This window comes from Macrotis lagotis, chromosome 2 (assembly GCF_037893015.1).
Source record: "Macrotis lagotis isolate mMagLag1 chromosome 2, bilby.v1.9.chrom.fasta, whole genome shotgun sequence".
Taxonomy (NCBI): Eukaryota; Metazoa; Chordata; class Mammalia; order Peramelemorphia; family Peramelidae; genus Macrotis; species Macrotis lagotis.
In genome coordinates this window covers 315,600,427-315,624,848 of record NC_133659.1, presented here as the reverse complement: position 1 = coordinate 315,624,848, position 24,422 = coordinate 315,600,427, and the positions used below count along the sequence as shown (strand labels likewise).

Below are 24,422 nucleotides of genomic sequence, written 5' to 3'. Positions count from 1 at the left end.
GCGAAGAATGAAAGCAGAAAGACAAAGAAACTAATTCCATTTATGTTTATTCTGTAGGTAAATCAATTAATACAGCAAAGGTGGAATGCTCCCCCTAGAATACTTAACATTTTTCATTTGATTTCAATCTACCATCATCAGTCTTTGTCCTCATTTAATTGAAAAAAATTTTTTCACTAAAAGTGCCACTCTGAGATAGTCTGGTTGGCATCTCTTACTTCAAGGCTTTGAAAACTATGAATAATTTCTTTTGCTAAAGTTCCAGAAAGCCAACATGTCCTCTTCAAGTATTTTAACTCACCTTATATATGGCAAACAGGAATCTACAATAGCTTTCATCAGTCAGAAAATGCTTCTCCAGCTTCATCAGAAATAGATGAATTCATTAACTTCTTTATTAATTCAATCATTTTCCTCTCTTCCCTTTTACCCATTTTTATATGGCCCAAGGTTGCCTCATTGAGATCAGCTCTCTTTGGGTTCCACAAAATCACAATCAATCTCTATTATAGTCTCAAAAATAGTATTTGTCACTTGGCTAAGAAAAAAAAATCAATAAATCTTCCAAGGCTGTACAGGCATTTAATGCAATGAATCGAAGCCTGTTAGAGAGATTTAGCTTGCCAGTGGTTCAGCTCAAAATAATGGAAATTCTGAAAATGCACGGCAAGTTGGCAGATGAAATATAGGGATAGACCACAGAAATTAATATTTGGGAATTAGAATAACCTGTCATTTCAAATGCTAGAAAGAAAAATGGATAGAGACAGGCCAATCCTCAAGGGTCATCACTCCAGAAAACAAAAACATAAATCTGTACACGGAGAAAGAATTCTTGACGAAATCGTGACAGAGTTTCTCCTTGATTGCCACTTAAGCCAACTCCTGGGAAGGTTTAATTTTTCCCTTTATTATTCACCAGCCATATCAGCAAATTTAATAATACACCCAAGACTAGAAGAATCCTCAGAGAGAGAGAGAGAGAGAGAGAGAGAGAGAGAGAGAGAGAGAGAACTCCAGAGGCAAGCAAACTATTGCACTATTGACTTACATGGACCATAGCAAATAGAATTTCAAACCTGGAGTCATGAATACCTGAATACAAATCTAGCCTTAGACAATTCCTCCCTGGGTGACCCTGAGTAAGTCACTTCAGTTTCCTCATCTGCAAAATGAACTGGAGAAGGAAATGACAAACCACTTCAGTTTCTTGGCCAAGAAAACCCCAAAATGGAGTCACAAAGAGCTGAATACAACTGAAATGACTGAAGGATAACAATAATTTTGGTACATTTTGTACCTCTCTCACTACCAATCCTCCCCTATAGAATATAAACCCTGAATCCTTGCATGTCTAGTTTACAGTGCAGTTAAATAAATATTTGTCAATTCACAAACTTTGTAATTTGGGTGTAAAATTGTAGGCAGCCCTTCTCATTTGGATGTGTGCTAAAGGAATCATGTTTGGAAAGTGAACATTTACTAAATATTCAATCATTAATTATTTGTATCCATTAAACAAATTTCAAAAATTAAGAATATTATTTTATATGAACTACTAAACTTTTAAACTTCACATTAAAAATAAATTGCTTTTTGACATTAGATTAGACATCTGGTATAATCTGTGAGCCTATGACAGGAAGCAACATCAAAGACCATCAATTCCAACCCATAGCTAAAAAAAGTAGAGTCCTTTCTATCATATACACATATACAGAGAGAGAGAGAGAGAGAGAGAGAGAGAGAGAGAGAGAGAAACAGAGATGGAGACAGGAGTGAAAAAGAGAGACAGAGAGAGAGATAAAAAAGACAAAGAGCACTCATTGAGCCTTGTTTTAACTTATAGATCTACAATGAGAGGGAACCCAATTACCTCCTAAATCAGCCCATTTCACTTCTCCAAAGCTCCAACTATAAAAATGTTTGTCCTTCCTGAGCCTCAATTCACCATTCTGCACCTTCCACTTGGATTAAATTCCCCTGGATTAAAAAGTTCAAGCCATCTCTCATAGAATCAAGATTTTAGAGTTGTAAAGAGGAGTTTCATTTTTTCTTAATATACGCAGTTTCTCACACAATCCCTGGCATTCATGGATAGATATTAAATTCTTGGTTGGTGGTTACAATGTTCTCTCCACCTCTTGGAAGGCACAACTCCCCCTTTTGTGTTTTGTATCAGAAGCTACCTCTTATGGTGGTCAGTATAGAATGGGTCCTTAACAGCTTGTTAAACTGAATTACTTTTTTAGCTAAAAGGGGAGTTCTGATGAAAGCTACAATTATCGGGTGTTTTCAGAAGCAAGGACTTCGGAAAGAATCAGCAAATTTGGTCACCTTTTGGTCAATAACTGACAGTTTAGAGGAAGACAAAAGGAATAAATCAAACACCAGGTCATTTGAGTAGTCTATTTATTCTGTATGCAATGCCTATATCCACCTGTTTTCATTCTTCTGAAGTCACTTTCTCATTAGTAACAGTGAAATTAAATGCAAGAATAATTTTCATAAGTGTATTGATTACAATAATATATTAGACTTTACATGATTGTAATTTTGTGATGAATTTTATTTTCATAATGAATGTGATGCCCAATTTATTTTATAATGTGATATGAGAAAAATAAAAGAATGATTTAATGCTATCAGATGAGAACAGTGAGAAAAGTGAGGGTCCTTCCTATAAACACTGAGGACTCAAAATAAATCAATCAGCAGGGTTCAATGTTTGGTTTATCTGTGGTTATGGGTTACTGGGTTATGGTTACCCCTGGATTTGGAGTCAAAGGACCTAGGTTGAAATACTCCTAGTCAGTTATTATCTGGGTGTTCAAGTATCTCAGTGGGCAGGGAATTATATTTAAAGTCAGGAAGACTTTTGTTTGAATCCAACTGCAGACATTTATTGACCCTGGGACCCTGGGAAAGTTTCTCTCTCAGTCTTAGTTTTCTTATCTGTAAAGTGAATAGTTGAACTCATCAGCCTCTAACATGTTTTTTAGTTCTGGACCAGTAATCATATAAGATTTTGATTCTTTTCTATAAAATTAACTAGTCATCTTTACGATACCTTCCAAATATGAAATTTGGTGAGCTAAAATCTTGCACAGTTGTGCCATCACTGATGGAGCACATCTCTACAAACGGCTTAAGACTAGCTCTTTAAAGCTCAAAAATGTTTTATACCCAAGAATTCATATGAACCTTACAAAAATCCTACAAGATAGGCATTACTACTATTATTAGCCTTATTTTAGAGATGAGAAAATGGAAGTTTGAAGAGATAAAGTCTCTTGTCCAGGTCATGCAACCAGCAAGCAAGTATAAGTCATCAGCAACTGAACCCAGGTCTTCCTGCAGCCATTAAACTGCTACCTCTGCCATGGAATAATAGCTGGCAATTATATAGTCATCGAACTCGGGTGTTCCTACCTTAAATTCCTTGTTCTCTCTCTCTCTGCCATCTTGCAGCTGTCGCAATGTTAATGTAATGGCCTCTGGTCTTGTTCCATCCCTTCCTCTTTCCTCCTGTCCTACCCACTCCCTCACAAATATGACATGGTATCATCTGACACTCTGAGGGAGGATTTCTCTTGAAGAAAAGTACAGAAAGTCCCTGCCCTTTCAAGCCATGCCTAAAACCACAAGCCATCTCTCCTTGTGAGATTACTGGACCAAAGAAATAACTAAATGTGCAAATGAATTAAGAGAGAGAGAGGGAGTAACTAAGTCCTCCATGCTAAGTGGTAGCACTGGTCTCTGCAAACTTGTGTCAGTAATAAACTTCAAAGAGATCAAAGGCAGTTCTGCAGACACTATCTCCTTTACCTGTACAACACTGTGACCTACCTACTTCAGATAAGTAAACAGTGTTTGACTGGAACTTCACGATAGAGTGAATTTTAACATTAGGTACATCTGTCTTGGATCTCATCCAAATTCAATGGAGAACCAAAGGACTTTGCTTAAATAGTCTCATGGCATAGACCCAGAGGACAGTATGAGAGAGTATGCAATCCATACAAGACATAGACATAAAAAGAGGTCCAGGGAGTTGGCCAATATTATACTACCAATGGGATTACCAACTCTTTAGATCCCATCCGATCCATTACCTGATTCTGTGCCAAGGATTATAAACATACACACATACATATAGGTTATATATGTGTGCATGCATTTACTATAAACACATATATATTTATATATAATTTATTCATATATATGGGAAAAGGAATTATATGCTCATAATGGTGATTTCAGTAGAAATCATTAGAAATTGGTCTTTCAATAAACCTTTTAAAGAAAAACACTACAAATTAAGAATATGACTTAAGGTTATATAGCTTAACAGACAGAATGCTAGACTTGGAGAGAGAAAGAACAAGATTCTAATCCAATTTCAGATGTTTTCTTTGTATCATCAGCACTGAATGCTTAATAATAAGTGCTTCATAAACTTTAGTTAATTATATCACCCTCAACAAGTATCTTCATCTCTAGAATTTTAGTTTTCTGTCTATCTGGTTATTGTGGGGATCAGAAGTGATAATGTATCACAGGTACTCAAGAATTCTAACTTTTATTACAGCATTATTTTTTTAAATGAGCAATTATGATTATTAAAATCAATGAAATATATTGATTAAACATCTCCTTGGTATCAAGGAACTGGGCTTCAGATACAGACTGTTACTTCACTAAAGATACAGACAATGGAAAATTGGAGAGCAATTGGGTACTTCCAATGGAGTCCTCATAAACAGATTTGTAATTCTTCTCTCCCCAAGGCTTATCTTTATTATCTTCTCTTAAACCAGGATGTAAGTGATAACCCAAGCAATTAGAGGACTAATGCAGTTAAAAAGCAAACAAGAAGAGAAATGAGAATCTGGTTTCTTGGATAAATTCAATGCAAAGCATGAACTTCTTAGGAACTCATCCTTTCTTATTTTAATTTCATAAACCCAAGTCAATGGAGGCAGTGGTCTAATGTTTTCTATATTTTATGCTCTCTAATAACAGGATAATTCTGGAAAGAGGAGGAACTGTTCCATGTCCAAATATTTGTCTTGTTTTAAAGTTTCTTTGGAATAAATTAGCATCTCTGCCTACACCTTCCAAGATTTGAATGAGGAATTAAAAAATAACACGGTAAACCAGAGCTATTTTTCAACATGTCACTATTTGAAAAGAATGATTTTGAAATTATCATTGAAATTGCAAGAGGTAAGAGGACCCATTTTGTTCAATACCAGGAAGCATAATACATCAGTCTTGGAGAATTCCTTCAGATCTTGTGACAAAAATGATAAACAGAACAAACTTCTAACCATTCCCCAAGGATCTATTTCTGGCACATATTAATTTTATGTAAACAATCTCTTTGGATTATTATATATTAAATAAATTTATCCTAAAAAGGCAGATTTATGCTATAATGGAAAGAATTCTGGAATTGAAAGCAGAGGACCTGGATTCAAATCCTGGTTTTTTTATTATCTGTGTAGTCACTCACAATTTGTTAAATTACTTTTATGAGTTTCAGTTTTTCCATCATGCAGGACAAAAAAAAGAGTAAGAAGTCCTGTTCAATGACTAGAAATTAGAGACTGGTACACTTGTATCTGTGGAGGGAGTCTCTATCCCAGAAATTCCCTAAAATGCTAATAGGTCAAGGACTCTCTATATTTATTAAAGAAAAACAGCTGATTTGAAAATATTTTAGGGCAATCTTGTGTCCTTTCCTACCATATCTGAAAATGGAGATGGAAGGATTTAATGTGTTTTTAGTGAAACTAAATCTGGAATGAGAAGATAGTCTAGAATCTTTCATATGGATAAATATATTTCATTTAAATAACATATATATATATAATTTACTTGATATTATAATATAAGCAGGTGAAAGGCTAGATGAACTCAAAACCCTGGCAAAAAGGTCTTTAAGAAAAGAACAAAAATGAAAACTCTTATGAAAACATGTGCCTTTACCCATGTTGGTTTCTCCTCATTAATGACTTTTATGTCACCTGTAAGTACATGTAATCTAGAGGATGGTGTCTAAGAAAAGCAAAATTTAGTGTTGATGATACTGTCAACATTTACATTTGTAGTTCCTAAGGAAGAAACTATTTTTAATTCATAGAGGGAAGCTTGGAACATTCAGTCCCCAAAAAGACAAAGTGTTATCACAGTTATCACTATGAGCAAACTTAGTTATCAGATCTGTGGACTGACAGGCTTGACAGAGAAACCCGATATGATCTTTACAAGTTTCTGTCTATTCTTCTTTGAACTTTTCCCAAGGGACAAACTCTTCGTAGGCAGTCGGCCATTTGAGAGGTTCTCAGCCACAATGATAATTAAGAATTCTAATACAGTGCCTTTTTTAACATGTAGTTTTGATAATAGGAACATAATAATAATAAGGGCTATTAAGTATTACTACGTTGCCTAATGGGTCTATTCAACGTCATAAGGGAAATTGTCGCATTACTTCTCTCTCACTATTCTCAAGACAATTTGCATTTTACTAATAACTAAATTTCACCTATTTTAAAGTGAAAACCCCTAAGAGAGAAAAGGATTGGGTATTTTCCAATTAAACTCTCCCCAAGCCATTATAGAAAAGAAAAGAAAAAAATGTGAAATGAATTTGAATGTACCATGAAGATTAAAATAAGATGAGTTCTTAACAGGGGTGACCAAAGCTTTCAGTCAGAAAATCTGCCTTCTCTCATGGTATTCTTTATTCACATCAAGAAAGGCAAGGAGATGCCTTTTGGCTTTTCAATTGGAGAAATAAACCTCAGTATAGAAATACACATAAATAAATAGCTACTATCTCTTGTCCTGATAGCTAGCTGGCAAGAAATAAATTGAAATCTGAAATCAAAGATAATAGATACCTAAGAAAGGGTGCAAACAAATAAAAATGCCTTAGTTTATCAGAGGCTATTATCTTAGGATTTTTTTTTCTTTTTTCATTGCTCTGAAAGAAATCCTATACATCCTTTGGTTGGTAACACAAATGTCAAAGAGCAGAAAAATATAGATTTTGAGTTGTGAGAGTTGACACCAGAAGAATGATGACTTGAACTCAACTCCTCCTCATTCTGAGACTATCTAGAACAAAATACTATGATTTAGAAGGAAAAATCATGGTTCTAGTGATAACTTTATTTATTTTTAGGTACATGTCTGAGACAATGAAACTTAAGATAAAGAAAAAATGGAACATAAAGTAGATAGGAGTTTTCAGTGAAATGATGGAAGCTCAAACTGGAAGGGGAATTTTGTTATTAACAAGTTCACTAGGAATTCACCTTCTCGATAGATGTGGTTGTAAAGGTATTTTTGGCCATTTCTATTTAGTATTTATGAAAGATTAAAAAGGTAATCTTTCCCTGACCTCCCCCTTTGATACCTCATCATGATATAAACTTGAGTACTCTGTCAATAGTAGCAGTTAGATGGCATGGTAGACGAAATGCTAGTCCTGAGTCAAGAAGACCTGAGTTCAAATGTGCCCTCTCAGATATTTAGTTGCTATGTGACTCTGCACAGGACATTAATCCAGTTTGCTTCTGTTGCCTCATCTGTAAAATGAGTTGGAGAAGCCAAGTAAACCTAAAATGGACTCATGAAGAGTCAGATGAAACTGAAAAGCAATTGAGCAAAAAAGTCCCCTGGAAGAAGCATTTTCTAGAAGAGTTCCTAAGGGAGAGTGGTTTCCCATTAAAATGACCTTCATTATTTCAGTCTCCCATTGACTTCAAAGAAAACTCAACACTCACATGACCAGGAAGTTAAGAATTTGTCCAATAGATTCTAATTAGGACTCCATCCTTTAGTAAATATGTCTCTGTGTTCTGTGTAACTCAAGAGCCATTGAATTTGGAGTTTAATCAATGTTCAAGGTTGCTTTGTCTGGTTACGTCTCTGTCACTACCATTCCTGAAGCCTTGGGTAAGTCTTTCAGCTTCATTACTCTCATTTCTCATCTATAGAATGGGAATGAGGGGGAGGGAGGAGGAGGTCCATAAGGGACCTCATGATCCAAGAAGAGTTTTCAAGCTTTCTTTTTTCTCTGATCTTTGTTCGGTCACTTCCATCTCTTTGTGACACTATTTGGAGTCAATGTGTTTTGGGGAGATATGCAGGAATGGTTTGCCATTTTTTTTCTCCAGCTCATTTTACAGATGGGGAAGTTGAAATGAACAGCATTAAGTTATTTGCCCAAGGTCATACAACTAGTTAGCATCTGAGACAGGATTTGAATTGAGGTCTTCCTAACTTTAGGATTGGTGGTCCATCCACTGCACCATCTAGCTGTCCCTTATCCATCATAGGTATTAAAGAATACTTAAGATGTGTACCTTCCTTGATGTAAATACAACAAAGGGAAGAGGATGGAACAGGAGTAGGTAGAAGAATGAACATCTTCTCCATTTTACAGAATGTGAAGTTAAGTTTCTAGTGATGCTCTCATGGCCAGATCATGTTTTTCTGACTTAAAACCAGTGGTTTTTAATGGCATTTAGGTTCATTTTCTCTTTCCTCAGACAAGCCAAAAATCAACATTAAACACACTGTTACTTGAGGGATTCCCTTCCTAGAAACCTTTCAGGTATTTCTTTATTTTCTCCTTCATTAAAATGAAGCATATGACAAAAATCTTATTCAAATGCAACCATTCAATTCTCCTAAAAAACAAAAACCTTCCAGAACCCTTACTTTCCTTTACGACTAAATTCAACTCTCCCCAACCTCATCCCCCTTTCAAGTTACCTGTTACATACTGACATTTCCACATGTGGTCCCCTTCCTCAAGGAAATGGACTTGATAACAATTTACTTGCATCTATTTGCATCCTTCCCCAGTTGGAACATACACTCTTTGAGGGAAAGGATGGTTTCAATTTTATTATTCTTAGTCAAGTATCTTAAATGTAGTAAGCACCTAATAAACCCTTATCCAGTTGATTTGAATTGAATTTGTATCTCTATCACTTAGCAAAGGATCTTCTACATGGATTCCATTGGGTCAGGAAGGGATTTTCAAGGTCAACCCCATCAATTAAAGAACATTGAGCATACCTTCAAACTAGAAACTACTTAGGAACCTTCTAACCCAATTTCCTCATTTTACAGATGAGAAAATGAAGACCCAGGGAAATCAAGTGGAGGGTTTTTTATTTTTACTGGCCTCCCCACTTTACTCATGTTATTTTCTCTCCCCCCACAGAAGTTTCCCTTCTATTCTCTATGTAATTTCATTCCTCCCATAAAAGCCCACCTTAGGTCTTACCTCTTTGATGGAGCCTTCTGTCTATTCCAGATTCCTTGGATTTCCTCCTTCCTACACAAATTCACTTTTAATAGCATATTTGGATTTTTCTCAAACCATTTCACCTGTATTATAATTTCCTCTCCTCAGCTATTCTGGAAGGTTCTTAAGGGCAGAAACCTTGTCTTACATGTCTCTGGTATCACCCACAGTGTCTAAGGCAATATTTTAGGCAGAAAATTCTTCAAGGTTTCTTCCAATTCATTAGTATGGATAATTGTACAAGATGATTGGTTTAGAAGTAGAAAGGACAACCTTAGAGATCATTGTGTATAACTATCCCATTTTTTACATATGAGGAAACTGAGGTTCAGAATAAGAACATGACTTGTCCATGGTCATTTAAGTAGTAAATAACTCAAACTAGTGATCATTCCCCTGCATCATGATATCTATTTCCTCTCAGGTTGCAGCCTTTTGGGTCTTAGAGCAGTCAAAAAAAGAAATAATCATCCCACAGCAACATAAGATGTTGCCTTATTCAACATTTAGCTAAGTTGGTTACTGGAGAAAAGACAAATGGGATATCACTAGGGAGGCAATATAACACAGAGAAAAGAGTCCTAAACTTTCAATCAGGATGCCTGGGTTTAAATTTAATATTTAATGCTTCCTGGTATTATTAAACTTTTCTAGAAGTCAGTTTTCTCATCTACAAAATGGAGGCAATAACACATATCGCCCACCTCATGGGAGCGTGAACAAAGTACATCGTAAACCATAAAATACTATAGAAATGTGACATAATTATTGCTAGTAGTCATTATTGTTACTATAATATCATAGGACATGGATTGAGAGCCACAAGGGACCTTAGAAAGTCACCCCTTTTTGTTTTACAGATGAAAAAGCTAAAGCTATTCTGCTGTTTAATTGTTTCCAACTCTTTAAGATTCCATTTGGGATTTTCTTGGTGAAGATACTAAAATGGTTTGCCATTTCCATTTCCAGCTCATTTTATAGATGAGGAAACTCAGGCAAATGGGGTTAAATGACTTACCCAGAGTCACACAGCTAGGAAGTATCTGAGGCCAAATTTGAACTTGGGAAGATGAGTCTTCCTGATTCCAAGCCCAATGCTCTATTTACTACACCACTTAGTTGCCCAAAACTAATGATTTTCTCCAGTCACCCTGTCAGTTGCTGAGATGGAACTAGCAGTGGTGATGGTGTTTTTATCATTGCTATTTTCACCATTAGAGCACCAATATACTGTGAGCTCTTTGAGAACAGAACCCCCCCCACCCCATATCCCCAGAGCTTGGCAGAAATCCTGGCAAGTAGAATAAACATAATAAATGCCTATTGATTAATTACTATGATTGTTGCTATTATAATTGTCATTGTTCAACCTGACCCTTATAATCTGTTCTCTCTTATTTTAACAACTTAAATGAAGCAATGTAATATTGATCTCTGTTCCACTGATGTCTAAAGCAATGAGGTGCTAAGTTTTCCTTATGGTCCAAAAGGATAATTTATACAATAACGTTTTGAAAAAATGATGCAATGTAAATCTATGACCTTATTAAAGCTTTAAAAACATGTAAACTTTTGTCTTTGTGTCAGTATTTACACTTGTGCATTCAGAAAAAAAGCGAACAGGTAAAATAAAGACAAAGTAGTGTGAAGTTTGTATTCATGAAACAAAGCAATGGTTTACTTTCAAAGGTTTTATGTCTTTTCCTTTGTATTCCTTCCTTGGGAAAATAAATTAGAGCAATGAATTCATCTCCCCGTAACCATTTATAAATATAAAATCATGGCACAGTTGTGGTCAAATTGACTGTCTCTGCTCAGAGGAAGCCATATCTTTCCGGAATATCAAAGAATGAGCAAGTCAGGGGTTCATACACTGGAAATGATGGCAGCTGAGACAACAGTGAGTGGGCTTCATTTCCTTTTGAGTATACACACTCTTTTTTTTCCCCTGCTAAAATTCACTGTTCTGTCCACCTGCTCCCTCCCAATCCAATAAAAGGAGCAATACTGGTAGTCTGGTTAATTTATCTACATAATAAAATAAACAACCAGGAAGATTATGCTCCAAGGTAAGATGACACCCGTTGGTTATCCCTCCAGAGACCTGAACTTGAGATGATCTGGGAGGCTTTTGTCATATCTTTTCCAGCACATCTGTACTCAAGCTGATGGCTGATTTAAATTATGTCTCAGGAGAGGGGTTTCATTCTTTTTAAACTAGTCTACTGTGGGATTTTTGTTATTAGCCTGGACTGATCTCCAAGCTTTTCACTGTCTTAATTTTCTCCCCTAAAATGCACACTACTAATTAATCTTTACAGATGGACCACAGTTGGTGTGCTCAGTTGGTAACCATGTCATGCCAAGCCATCTAAAGGAAGATGGCTGGGATATTATGCATTCCTTCTTCCCCTGAAGAGGATTTGCCAGGAGGACATGGAAAAGAATCCCACTAAGTCCCAGGAGGTCTCCATGAGATGCAATCTGCACCACAGGGAGAGGACCAATATCTATAGGACTGCAGTATCAAAGTTCCTCCTAGTCAGTTTGGTATCCTGGGTAGAGAAGAGCCTCATGAAAATGTTGGTTGGTCAATAAAAGAGTCTGTGGAACATTATAAGCATTTTTAGGAGAAGGTCCATGTTATGTCCCAAGAATGATTCTGGTATCAAAATCATTCTCTTTCCATATAATGAGATAAATAGAATGACATTTTATTAGGTTATAAAGGAAATCAAATTGAGAAGAAAACTTGTCACTGAGTACATTTGTCAAAGCAGAGAGGAAAATTCCTTTCTTTCCCACAAGATGGTGGCTTCACCATGTAGATCTTACTTAACATCAGATTCCTGGTTAGAGAAAGTCAAAGAATTAGAAGTAACTATGATGATTTCCTTTCTGACACCAAGGAAGGAAGGAAGGAAGGAAGGAAGGGAGGGAGGGAGAGAGGGAGGGAGGGAGGAAGGAAAGGGACACTTCAGTTTCTTAATATACAAAATGATGGGACCAGACTATATAGCCTTTGTGGTTCCTTCCAGCTCTAAATCTATTAACTTCATGGTAGGGAACACCAGCTAGAATTTATAAAATCCATCTAGGATAATCCACAAAATGGAGAGCTCTACAAAATAAAGAGTTGATGGTCATTTGTCTTTAGTAAATGGTCATTGGGTTATGAGCACAACACATTTTCCTCTTCCCAACACTCATCCCTGCCCTCCTTCTGTTTGCCCAGCAGCCAAATATAGGCATTGGATCAAAGATCTGAAGAGTTTGGATGATGCACTTCCCTAGTGAGATACTTTTACCTACCATGCCTGCTGGGAATGAAATGGGCTGGGGTTTCAAAACATTAGGTGCTTAACTCTCAGCAAGTGGCAATAAGAAAATGCCACTGAGCTGCCTTCCTGCTCTAGGGCTGCTCTTTAAGTTGCCAACTGAACACAATAGAAAAGAAAGGAAGCTAGAGAAGAGGGGGAATTCAATTGGCAGGAAAGTAAACAAAGAAAACCATAGTGAGTCAGCACCATTTTATCCTCCTGTTCACATCTTTGTAATGGGAGAATGATTATCAGACATTTTTATGGCATGGTTTTGCCTAAGGTATTCAAGGAGTTTTACTAACTTTAAATTATCTTATGGGTACTAACTTCTTACAACTTCTAATTGTAAATGGAAAAGCAAGAACAGCTGCTCAAAAATGTTATTGTTCAGTCATTTTTTTAAGTTGTGTCTGATTTTTTTAAGACCCCTTTTTGGAATTTTCTTGGCAAAGAATCTAAAGTAGTTTGCCATTTTCTTCTCTAGTTCATTTTACAGATGAGGAAACTGAGGCAGACAGAGTTAAGTGTCTTGTCCAGAGTCACATAGCTATTCATTGTCTAAGGCTAGCTTTGAACTCAGGTCTTTCTGACTCCTGACCCAGCCCTCTAACCACCACTTTTAAATAGAAGTGACAACTGTCATAGTATGTAAGAGAATTCATTGAAAACTGTCATAGTGGAAAATGAAATTGTAGTAACAATAGAATTCATATATGAATCTTATTAAAATTTCTGACTCATTGAAGGCACTTTACTGATTGATGGATTTACTGGGTTGAAGTGGGAAAAGTGTATTGAAATGTTTAAAGTATTAAATAATGGCCAGTTGAGATACATACCAAATGCATCCCTAATGGACTCTTATTTTAGGAAATTTCCAGACTCTTCCTCATGGAGCTCTCACATGTAACTTGGTTTCTTCCTTGTTCGAATACTGGCTCAAAATGTGGGGCTGTGTTTTCCCAAGGGGATCCTCAGGCATTTTTAAAAAGGACCTATGAGAAATTTGGGGGTGGGGCAATAGAGCTCTCTATGCCATAGCCTAGAGGAATTCCTAGTGAGGAAAAGCCTCCACCTGTGTTGATCAGCAAAGAAAAATTCAAACTTCCCTAGGTTCATTCATATGGCCAGATTTGAATTCAGGTTTTCTGACTCTGAGATCAGCTCTCTGTCTACTATGGTATCCTCTTCCCCCACCTGGAAGACACATTCAGAGGATGATAGCTATTGAGATAGAAGAAACCTTAAAGATCATCTGTTCCATTATTACTATTTTACAAAAGAGGAAATTGAGGCCCATGGGGCTTAAACAATTTGCCAAAGGTCACACAACCAGGATCATAGAATGAGAACCAGAAGGAAAACCCTCAGCAAAAAAAAATTAAAACTATATCATATGTAAAATATATATAAATATATAAAAGTATTGATGTGAAAATAAATTCTTTTTCCATACTAGAAAACTATAAATGATGTTACTCTCTTCTCCCAACCACTGATGGGGGGTGGAATCATTTATGACCATGAGAAGTAAGAGTTGTACAGACATCATCTCATTGTTTTCTTCAAAGCATCCTTGAGATGTAGATGCTATTTTACAATTGAGGAAACTGAGGCAGATAGAAGTTAAGTAACTCTCATCCAGGGAACACAGAGATAGTAAGTGATTCAGTCTAGATTTAAATTCCTGACTCCAGACCCAGTGCTCTAACCACTGGGAAGTCCTATATCAAAAACACTCCTTCAAGGACTAGGGAAGTGGAGGAGGAAAGACAAAGAATATAAAACAAGCTATGTTTTGAGCTCCTACAAGTCTTCATAGGATGATAGAATTCAAAGTTAAAGGAACCTTAAAGTTAATGAACCCAATTGAGGAAACTGAGGCACAGAGTGTGATTTGGAATAGCTTTGGAGACAGGATTTGAACTCAGATTTTTCAGAATCTAATATTCCATTTCCTACAATATTCTTATCCTACTTAATAAGGCTCATGTTCCTTCTGGTTCTCGTTCTATGATACTGGATGTGTGACCTTTGGCAAATTGTTTAAGCTTCATGGGCTTCAATTTCTGCTTTTGTAAATTGGGAATATTGGACCAGACGGTCTTTGAGGTTTCGTCTAGCTTAATAAGGTATCCTATTTAATTCCTATTTTCTTTTTTTTTTTTATGTTTCTTTTGGCAAGGCAATGGGGTTAAGTGGCTTGCCCAAGCCACACAACTAGGTAATTATTAAGTGACTAAGGCTGGATTTGAACTCAGGTCCTCCTGACGCCAGGGCCGGTGCTTTATCCACTACGCCACCTAGCCGCCCCAATCCTTTTTTCTTTTAAAAATATTTTGATGTGGCATTTTTTTCATATCACATTCATTTCAAATGACTCCAAGTACAACTCTCCCTTGTGACTAAGCTGTACAACTAAACCAAAGAAAGCAACCTATTGGCCATGCCCCATTCTGCACCCATGGTCCACCACCTCTCTACAGAAAGACAGGAGACACGTTTCCCTGCTAGCATCCATCAGAGGGTGAATTCATTCATGATTTTCTTGGCTACTTTTCCTTGTATCCTGTGTTCCCTGTATTCAAAGTGGTATTTATGTCAACCAGAACTTTATTGATTAGGAAATGCCTTCTGAAAACATCCTGGCTTTGACTTTTTGACCTGAACACAACCTAGATCCCTACAGTAAACAGATGAAGACCAACATTCTTAGGGGTGGCAGAGGGATAAGAACTGAAATTCAATTTAGCACCTTAATGGGGAATATGAAGCATCTCCTAATAATATTAGGGTTTCCTGAAGAAAGTTTCATAGATTGAACAGGGATCCTTGTATCTCAATCTAATTCAACCTCTCTATTGTAGAGATGGGGAAACTGAGGCACAGAGAGACAAGATCAAAGGAACACAATTATAGAGTTGGAAGTAACTTAAGAAACCATGTAGTTCATGCATATCCTCTCATTTTGCAGATAAAGAAGCCACCCCAGGGAGATGCAAAGACTTGCCCAGAGTTAGGTAGGTACTGTCGGGAGAGAAGGGGAAGGGATCTTGGAACCTAGGTTCTCTAATAATAAATACAGTCCTCCTGACATTTCCATTTGATCTGCTTTTAATGACTGTGCTAGCACCAACCTCCTAAAGCAACCTTCCCCATAATAAAGATTTGATCTTTGTGAAAGAGGTAATGGATTACCTAGAATATTTTTTAGGTTTGGATTGAGTTGCCAAAATAATCTGGATTTCCGGTAGTTTGATATTTTAGCACAAAAGAGGCAGCTGATAAAGAATGACTCAGTATCTAATTTTAACATGAGATGGGGTGAAGGGAAGAGAGACAGACAGACAGAGAGGAGAGAAAGGAAGACAAAGGGAGGAGCAAGTAGGGGGGGAGAGGAGAGAGGGGGAGAGAGAGAGACAGAGAGAGACAAGAGAGACAGAGATAGAAAGAGATGAGAGACAGACAGAGACAGAGAAGGAGAGAAAGACAGAGAGAGAGAGAGAGAGACAGAGAGAGAGAGACAGAGAGAGACAGAGAGAGGAGGGGAGAGAGAGAAGGGAAGAGAGAGAGAGAGAAGTGGGAGAGAGAGATGAGGGAGGGAGGGAGGGAGGGAGGGAGGGAGGGAGGGAGGGGGAGAGGGAGAGAGAGGGAGAGAGAGAGAGAGAGAGAGAATATGAAGGTATTTAATGCTTTACATAATCTTTTGTACTCATTCTATTCTTAGTCATCCTAATTAAACTAGTGTTCCTCTTCTCCCTATATCTGACCTCCTACCCCTTGGCACTGAATACCCACCGTATTTATCTCATACTAAAGACTATGAATATTCAGCAAGATTTTACTGGTTCAATTATTTATCCGTTTATTTTACATTTAGGCCTGACCTGTCTTATTTGGTTCTCTGATTGAGCCAAGTAATTTTAGATATGAAAACTATAATTCCGAGATCAAGTGACTCATCCAGGGTCTCACAATTAGTAAGTGCCTGAGTTAAGACTGAACCACTCCAATGCCCAATCTGCCATTCCATTCCCATGCTGTGTGGAGACAATCACAAGACCCGGCTGTCTGCTCTGATTTCCAACCCACAGAACAGTGAAACTCTCGCAGGGGACTCTTTCTATTCAGGGTGTGTAGGGTGTGTGGATAACTTCTGATACTCCAAACACTCTTGTTGTTTTTATTGAAAACATGATCCCCATCTCTTATTTAAAAAATAAAACAAAACCAAAAAAAGGCATTATATAACAAACCCCATTATCATGGCATATTTTTTTTCCTCTGAACAGCCAAATCATATTAATTGTCTTACCGTGGAAAGAACAACCCCAGAGACTATAACAGGGCAAGTGGTGTCAAAAACGTTCTTCAGCCAACCTCACACATGATTACATGATTCCCATTGTTCTCCTGGTGTCTCTCTCTCTCTCCCAACCAGGCCTGTTGAAAAGTCAAATAAAATTAAAATATAATCGATGTAGTAAGAACTATAGATATGTGTATGTGAGATAATGCATATATATTCCAGTTTACATATATGTATACATATTTTATATATCTAAATATCTATGTAGCTATATGAAAAGAAACAGACAGACATATATTTACTCAACTCTGAGGAAATAAAAAGAAATCATCAAATATTAGACAAAAAAGACAAAAACAACAACCAAAAAACTGCCTGTCTTGGAATTTTTCTTAGAAAGTTGAGTGTCTGGAAAGGAAGGTAGAATTGTTGGGATAATTTTATCTCCAAAGGATAAAATGTTAGAGTGCATAAAAAGATCCTGATTCTCCCAAACTCTTAAGGGACATTTCAGTACTGCCCCCCCATCAGGTCTCCATTAAAAATGTCTCATTTAACATATAAACTGTGCACAAAGTAAGCATTGGAGCTATGATAAACCAAAATAATAATGGCCAACAGTATGTTTGGAAGCTTGCTTAAGAAATTAAAAGGCTAAGTGTGCACAATAGAAGACTCTCAGGAAATAAAAATCAACATGCTGAATTTTTTTTCCTAATGACTATTTCCATTCAATATTTTTACACTTAGAAAAAAAAATAAGAGTTCAGATCTCTAACTCAAAAGCCCCAAAGCCAGGCTTTGAATTTAACCTGCTCTTGAGGCTCAATTTAGTTACTATTCTTTCCATCATATTGTTTCAGACAAGGCAGAAAAATCAATGACCCCACTCACCTGTAGCAAAATTTGCTGCCCGCTTTCCATAGCTCTAGGGGGTCCAATCCTCAGTGACCAGGAGTAGATTTCTTCCAAGCAGCTGGTGAAGCATCCCTTCCTCCTTTTGAAATAGAATAGACCAAATGAAATCTGGTTGTTATCTGAATAGAATTAACACTATTTCACTTAGTCTTGCTCCACTTTAGGGAAAGATTAGCCAACACCTCTTAAAAATAAAGAGTTGGTAGTAAGTTGATAGTTTTCAAACTGCTTTTGGAAAGATATCTTCAATATTGGTTTCTCCTTCATTTTTGTGATTTCATTTATGACAAAATTGAACAATAGGTTTGCTGAACTTTTCCCCCCCTCTTTTTTATTCTATGTTTTAAGGGATGGTTCTCTTGGAGGGGAAGATGGAGAGATATACTGGGAAATGTAGGTGGTGTAAAAACAAAAGCTATTAATAAAAATGTATTTTTAAAAAAGAAAGGACTGAACAAATGTGCTCCAAGGGAAACACAGATAAAGGACTGTTAACTCTGAAATGCTGTAAATATGAATATAAGAAAGATCTGTGACTTCATCCATGCGAGAGCACTCTCGTTGTGGGAAGTGTATCCTTCAAAACAGATGGCAGCCTGTCTTTGACTTAAATAGATAGTAGATCATAATAATAAGACTGTTAGAGATGGAGATCTCAGAGGTCAGCTAATTAGACCCCTCAACTTAGAGATAAAGAGAGCAGTCTAGTGAGGTAAAATATTTTGTCCAAGATCACACAGGTTAAGTAGGTGGCTGAGCAGGTAAATCTTAGGGTTACCTGAGGTACCCAGAAGGAAGGTGACTTACCCAGGTTCACACTACTAATGTCGGAGACAGCATTGGTACCAAGGTCTTTTAAATGTTATGACTAAAAGTACTAATAGCCCAATAAGAAATCTTGGGTGCTTCCAGTCCCTAACTTTAATTGTTCTCGTTTTATTTCACCTTTTATTGATTTCATCAAATTGAGGTCTTCTTGTATTTGATGATTTAAGAGTTTCCTTTGTAAAGAATCTAAAGATGGAGCATTTTATATTTATATCTTATTAATGAGCATTGGGAAAAGAAGGATGTAAAAAATCCCAAAAGGCAAAATGTCATATTCCAGGAGGCTTATTTTGTATCATGAAAAATGTCAGAAAGGCAAGAATTCCCTTAGTAGCTTGCCCACTCTCCTTGTTAAACGTGGAAGTGAAAACTTTAACAAGTCATGTCCCCCATGTTCCTTATATACCTGAGTTAAATCTCAAGGGTATTTGCTTCACCCCAGGGCAGTCTTCTTGGGGGCTTGGCTGAATATATTCCCTGAAGCCATTCTCTCTCAATGTAGTCATCACAGAAGAGTCAAGGCAGCTTTCAAATCAGCCCACAGCATCTGCAAAATGAAAAGATTATGTTAAAAAAAATGAGAGATAGAGAAAGGAAGAAGAGGGGGAGATAAGGAAGGAAGGAAGGAAGAAGAAAGAAAAGAAGGAGGAAAGAAAAGAGGGGAGAAAAAGAAGGGTGGTGAAAAGGAAGGGGAGAGAGGAATAAAAGGAAGAAAGAAGGATCAAAGTCAGAATTAAAGAAATTGAGGAAGAAAAGGAAAAAAGTAAAGAAAGAATAGTGAAAAAATACATTGTTTTTTCCACTTTGGTTTTTCTTGGTTAAAAAAAAAAGTCCATAGAAAGAAAACTTAGAACCAGTTGTTTGCCACAATATTTGTGACCTCTTGGTCAGCAATGACATAGTCCCCATTACACTGTGACAGGCGATGAGCTGAGACATGACAGATATAAGCCCCCAAGAACAACCTTGCTGCCAGATGTGTTTAAGTTCATGTTAAAACTTTGACTTGATATTCCATTGATTAACTTTTGCAAGAGCTCCTGTGGTTGCCTTTCAAGGCCCTAATAAATTAAGTCATTTTTCTCACAACTGTCAAATTCAGTTACTTCACCCCATGTGTTCCTAAACAGCAGACATTTTTATATCTCCCATATGTAATGGTGAATTATAGAAATATAAATGGGTCAACTCCAAATTCAAATTTTCAAGGAAGTGGTTCCAATGTTCATCAGGCCATGTCTACACTGGCTAAGTAAAGCGCTCTTTTTAAAAAGAGAAGCGCCTTAGTCAGCTAGAGTCTACATAGCTGATCTGTTGGGGGAGGGAGGGTTGGTAGTCGTTTATTTGTTTGTTTTTTCCACCTGATTTCAGCAGGGAAACAAAATCACCAAGCATTTAATGAGCATGACCCATGAAGATACAAAATAGGGTTTGATTATTGTTTCCCATTTTATTGAGGCAGCAGAGCTAGCATCCAAAATGCTAATAAAGTAGTTAAGGTGACAAATGGAATATTATAGAGCAATAAAAAATGATAAATAGAAAAATTCAGAGAATAACTGAAAAGATATGAACTGATGAAGAGTGAGAATTCACAGAAATACTAAGCATACAGAACTAGTAAAACAATGTAGACCAGGCCTAAATAGACATCAATGAAAAGAATATTAAAAACAAAACTTTAGTTACAGATATTGCTACTGGACAACAAACAAGGAAATATTCATGGCAAAGAAGTTGGAGGGTACAGGGACAGAAGGTAGATAGTATTGTCAGAAGCAGTTGATCTACCAGTTATGTTAGCTAAATTATTCTTTCATTGTTACAGTAAGGGTTTTAATTCTTGTAATGATTTAATGGTGCTTCTGGGTTGAGGTATTGGAAGGTGGGTGAATTGGAAGGTTGAATCATAGTTTACCGATATGAAAGCAAAAGTCATCAGAAAAAGGAAGAAGCTAAAGGAAAGAAGGAAGGGAGGTGGAAGGGAAGAAGGGATGGGAAAAAGAAAGGTAGGAAGGAAGGAAGGAAGGAAGGAAGGAAGGAAGGAAGGAAGGAAAGATGGATGGATGGATGGATGGATGGATGGATGGATCTTCCTTCTGGAAGGCCTACAATGAGATTCTTTTCACTTCATAGCAATTTCTGGAGATAGATGCAAAAAATATATTATTTTAAAAAATTCAAACCATTCTTTCCCCTTGTTGGTGGCATCAGCAGCAGCGGTGGCAGCAGCAATAGAAGTGGTGGGGTTTGTTTGCAGATTTTAAATCAACCTTTTTTTTTCCCCAGTGGCCCTTGGCCAGCAGCTGCCTACAACAGTGATACCATTTTTAAAAAATCAAATGGTTGAAAATGATAGCTAAATACCAAAATAAATCAATTTAAAATGGTAATCAATGTTTTTGAGGAAACATTTATGAACTCTGGATCCCTTACAATCAAGATTTAATAACTATTGTTCAGGCATTATAACATGGTTACTGTACAATGCCCTAACATAATCTTTAATGCTGAAATTCTTCCACCAATTTTCAGGATAAAAAGAGGTTTAGCAAAAATGTTCTTCTAACAGCTATGAAATTATAGGCTTCCCCTTTATCCACCCAAACACACTCCACCATGCTAAATAATAGATACAGCACTAATCACCTTTGGATTCATGCCAATGTGCCGACATTGGTGTCTTGGCAGAATTTGACAAAATTGCTTTGAAGGAATAAAAACCCAACTCCTAAGGATGATCTCAAACACTTTCAGAAAGGACCCTTGGAAGCAAAGTATGTGCAAATATTCAGAAGGATAGAGGCTTCTCTGAAAGAGATGAGGTCTAGCAACCTTTGTATCCCCTTTCCTTCTCTTTCACTTGCCAAAAGTAGGGGAAGAATCAAGTTCAGATATTCTGAGCTCCAAAATCCTCATTTTGGATATTTAACATATTGAATATTTGACTATTGCTGCCCAAATTTGTTCTTCCCATAAATGATAAGGCTTTGAATTCACCGGTTTGGTTGTGTAGATACAACTGTTTTAATGGGGGCAAAATTAACCTTCAAGTTCTATTTACAACAAAAGAAATTAATTACCTAAGTTTTCCAGTTAATTTAGCAAAGGAACTAATGGTTACCACACAGTAGGCATTTAATAAGTGCTTATTCCTTCCTCCTAAATTGAGTATATCTAAATAAAGTTCACCTAATGTTCCACATGCACATGCACGCACACACACGCACACACACACCCTCCAAAGTATCTTCTAATTCTGTCTATAATTTTATGATACAGCTCTTTTCAAAGATTCCAGCATCAATCAAAGATTCCAATATCAATGCCTTCTAAATGGTAAGACTATGGGTAACATTTCTATGTTTATTTTATTAGCTGGTATGGTGACTGGAGTCATAGAAATGAACTCTTCCACTATCTCCCTGAGTAACATTGGGCATGTTATTTTAGTTCTCTTGGTCTCAGTTTCCCCACAAGTAAAAGGAGGGGTTACACTACACCTAAATAACCTCTATGTTCCATTTCAGCTTAGATCTTTATTCCTATTTATTCTCAATTCTGCATTTCAAGTTGACAGAAACTTGTCTGGACTGTGAATGATACTGTCATAGAAACTTAAGAGGTCTAAGAGGGTAACAGCAGCTCCCCCCAAAATCTAACTTACACAAGAACTATAACTAAGATGGGACAATTGTAGTTTTTCTCCATTTGATATAATTTAGAGAGGGCCAAAATAGTTAATCTTAGCAGCTAATGATCATAATAATAATAAGAAGAAATGATATGCTACCAGATGGAATGTTTCTTCCCCCTGAGTGAAGTTCCTCTCTAGTCTCACCTGGCTTCTTCAACCTCACATCATGCAGTTTTCTCTTCCTGTCCAAATTTAGTTAACAGTTCTGTTAGAGAGTTATAAAATTCTAAACAGCTCTGACTCCCTAAATGGTCATACACTCATTAGGAATGCACTATAAAGGAGCCACACAAAGAAATAGGAATAGACTGAGTTTCACCTTTGTTCCTCCTCAGCTTCCAGTTCCAAAATGGACAACACTATTGTAGACAGACATCTAAATGGACCGACGTACCCACGGCAAAAGAAACTATGGAGAAGTCACAGTAGCTCAAGCCCCCACTGCTAAATGACTATTGACATCATCTCACAAACCTTGTGTTCCTGGACCACATACAGGAAGATTGTGGCCTGCTAGGCTTGAATGCTTGGAGGTGGCAAGAAGTTGAGGGGGGGGGGGAACAGAACCATTATTCTATTTCTTCTTAATAAACAAAGGTTTAATGAACTGAGTTTGAGAGGCTTTGGTAGCCCCAAGGGGGAGGAAATTTAGGTTGACTATGAAAGGGGCTTGTTCAGTATCTGCACATTACATAAGGGAGGAAGGAAGCAAATGGCTTTTCCTGGCTTAGGAACAACAAACAGGTAATGAGTAAAAGATAAATTGATAGGTCTTAGAGTTGAAGGTAAGGATTTTTTCTTTGAACACAATGGATCTTGGAGGGGAAGAGATGAAATGAGAATGAAATGGTCGAAAAAGGAGGTGGAGAAGATTAAAAAAAGATGATACCGACAATTAGAATTGATTGAATGGGGAGTAGTTTGGGAGAGAAAGATGACAGGAAGGGGGAAAAAAACATAAATCAAAGGAATGTTGGAAAGAGATGGCCATCCCCCTACATGAAGGTATTAACTTGCCTGACCAAAAAAGGAAGAGCAAAGGAGACACCTTAAACTATCAAGAATTTGGTACACTGTAGATGAGGGAATCAAAAATTCAGGAAATAAAGAATCTTTAAAGTGGCCAAGATGATAGTGGTAAAGCAGGGAAAATTAGATTTAGGAGAAAATTATCTCATGTTCAGCTTTACCATTCACGAGCACCAATGAGGTACTTAAGCTTTCCTATGGTTTACATGTCTCCTGGCTTTTGAATGTGTTTTTCCAATTACTTTTTCTCCGAAATAATAACAGCTCTTTTATTTTCTTGGTGCAATCTTGTCTTCCCCTCAGGAAACATCTTTTCCTCCTTCAGGTCCATTTAAATGCCCTGTCCCAACTATGAATGCAATTTTTTATTATCTGTAAATTCCATTAGAGGGTTCTACATTCCTATTTTGAAGCCATCAATATGAAAGAGGGAAAAAGACCAGTTCTGCTCAGTGGTGTCTTGCTAGGCAGCTCTAGAGGAAAAGTCATTCATCATCATGCTTTGTTTATGAGCTCGAAGACAATTTCAACCCAAGTGACTCAGTTCTTAACTAAATGAATGCGTATTAATTCTGAGCATAAATTTTAATGAGAACAGCGCTTCAAGAAGCCCTTGTAAATTCGAAATGCACAACATATATTTCCAGTAGCAGGAATTGGGGAGCTTGTTGTGCTCAGGGAAGCTCAATTCTTTCTTCTTGCTGCTGTGATTTGGACAGCTTTATTTGATTTGCATATTGCTATTGCCAGAAGGGTCTGGAATTGCACTTTTAAGGACCATCGGGTTCCTTCCTCCTTCCCCCCACTTCTTAAACCATTATTTCAACCACTACCTCCATCATTCATTATTTGTTCACAAGTTTTTTTTTTTTATTTTCCCAGAATCCAAGTTGTACTCACACAACATGCAAAACAAAGTCATTAAAAGTATGATTGTTCGAGATGATATTATCCTTGGGATGTTGACAGATTTCCTCTCAATAT

At 36.9% G+C, this 24,422-nt stretch overlaps 1 long non-coding RNA gene across 16 annotated transcripts in view; it reads right to left on the bottom strand.

Moving 5' to 3' along the window:
* Nucleotides 1-24,422, bottom strand: part of LOC141515237 (uncharacterized) — a 130,021-nt gene that overhangs the window by 69,337 nt on the left and 36,262 nt on the right. For all 16 annotated transcript variants that reach the window (XR_012476276.1, XR_012476281.1, XR_012476283.1 and 13 more), the window contains exons 2-4: nt 19,119-19,259; nt 17,861-17,963; nt 16,973-17,100 (exon numbers count right to left, since the gene is read on the bottom strand). This is a non-coding gene — a long non-coding RNA (uncharacterized LOC141515237). The remainder of the gene's footprint in view (nt 1-16,972; nt 17,101-17,860; nt 17,964-19,118; nt 19,260-24,422) is intronic.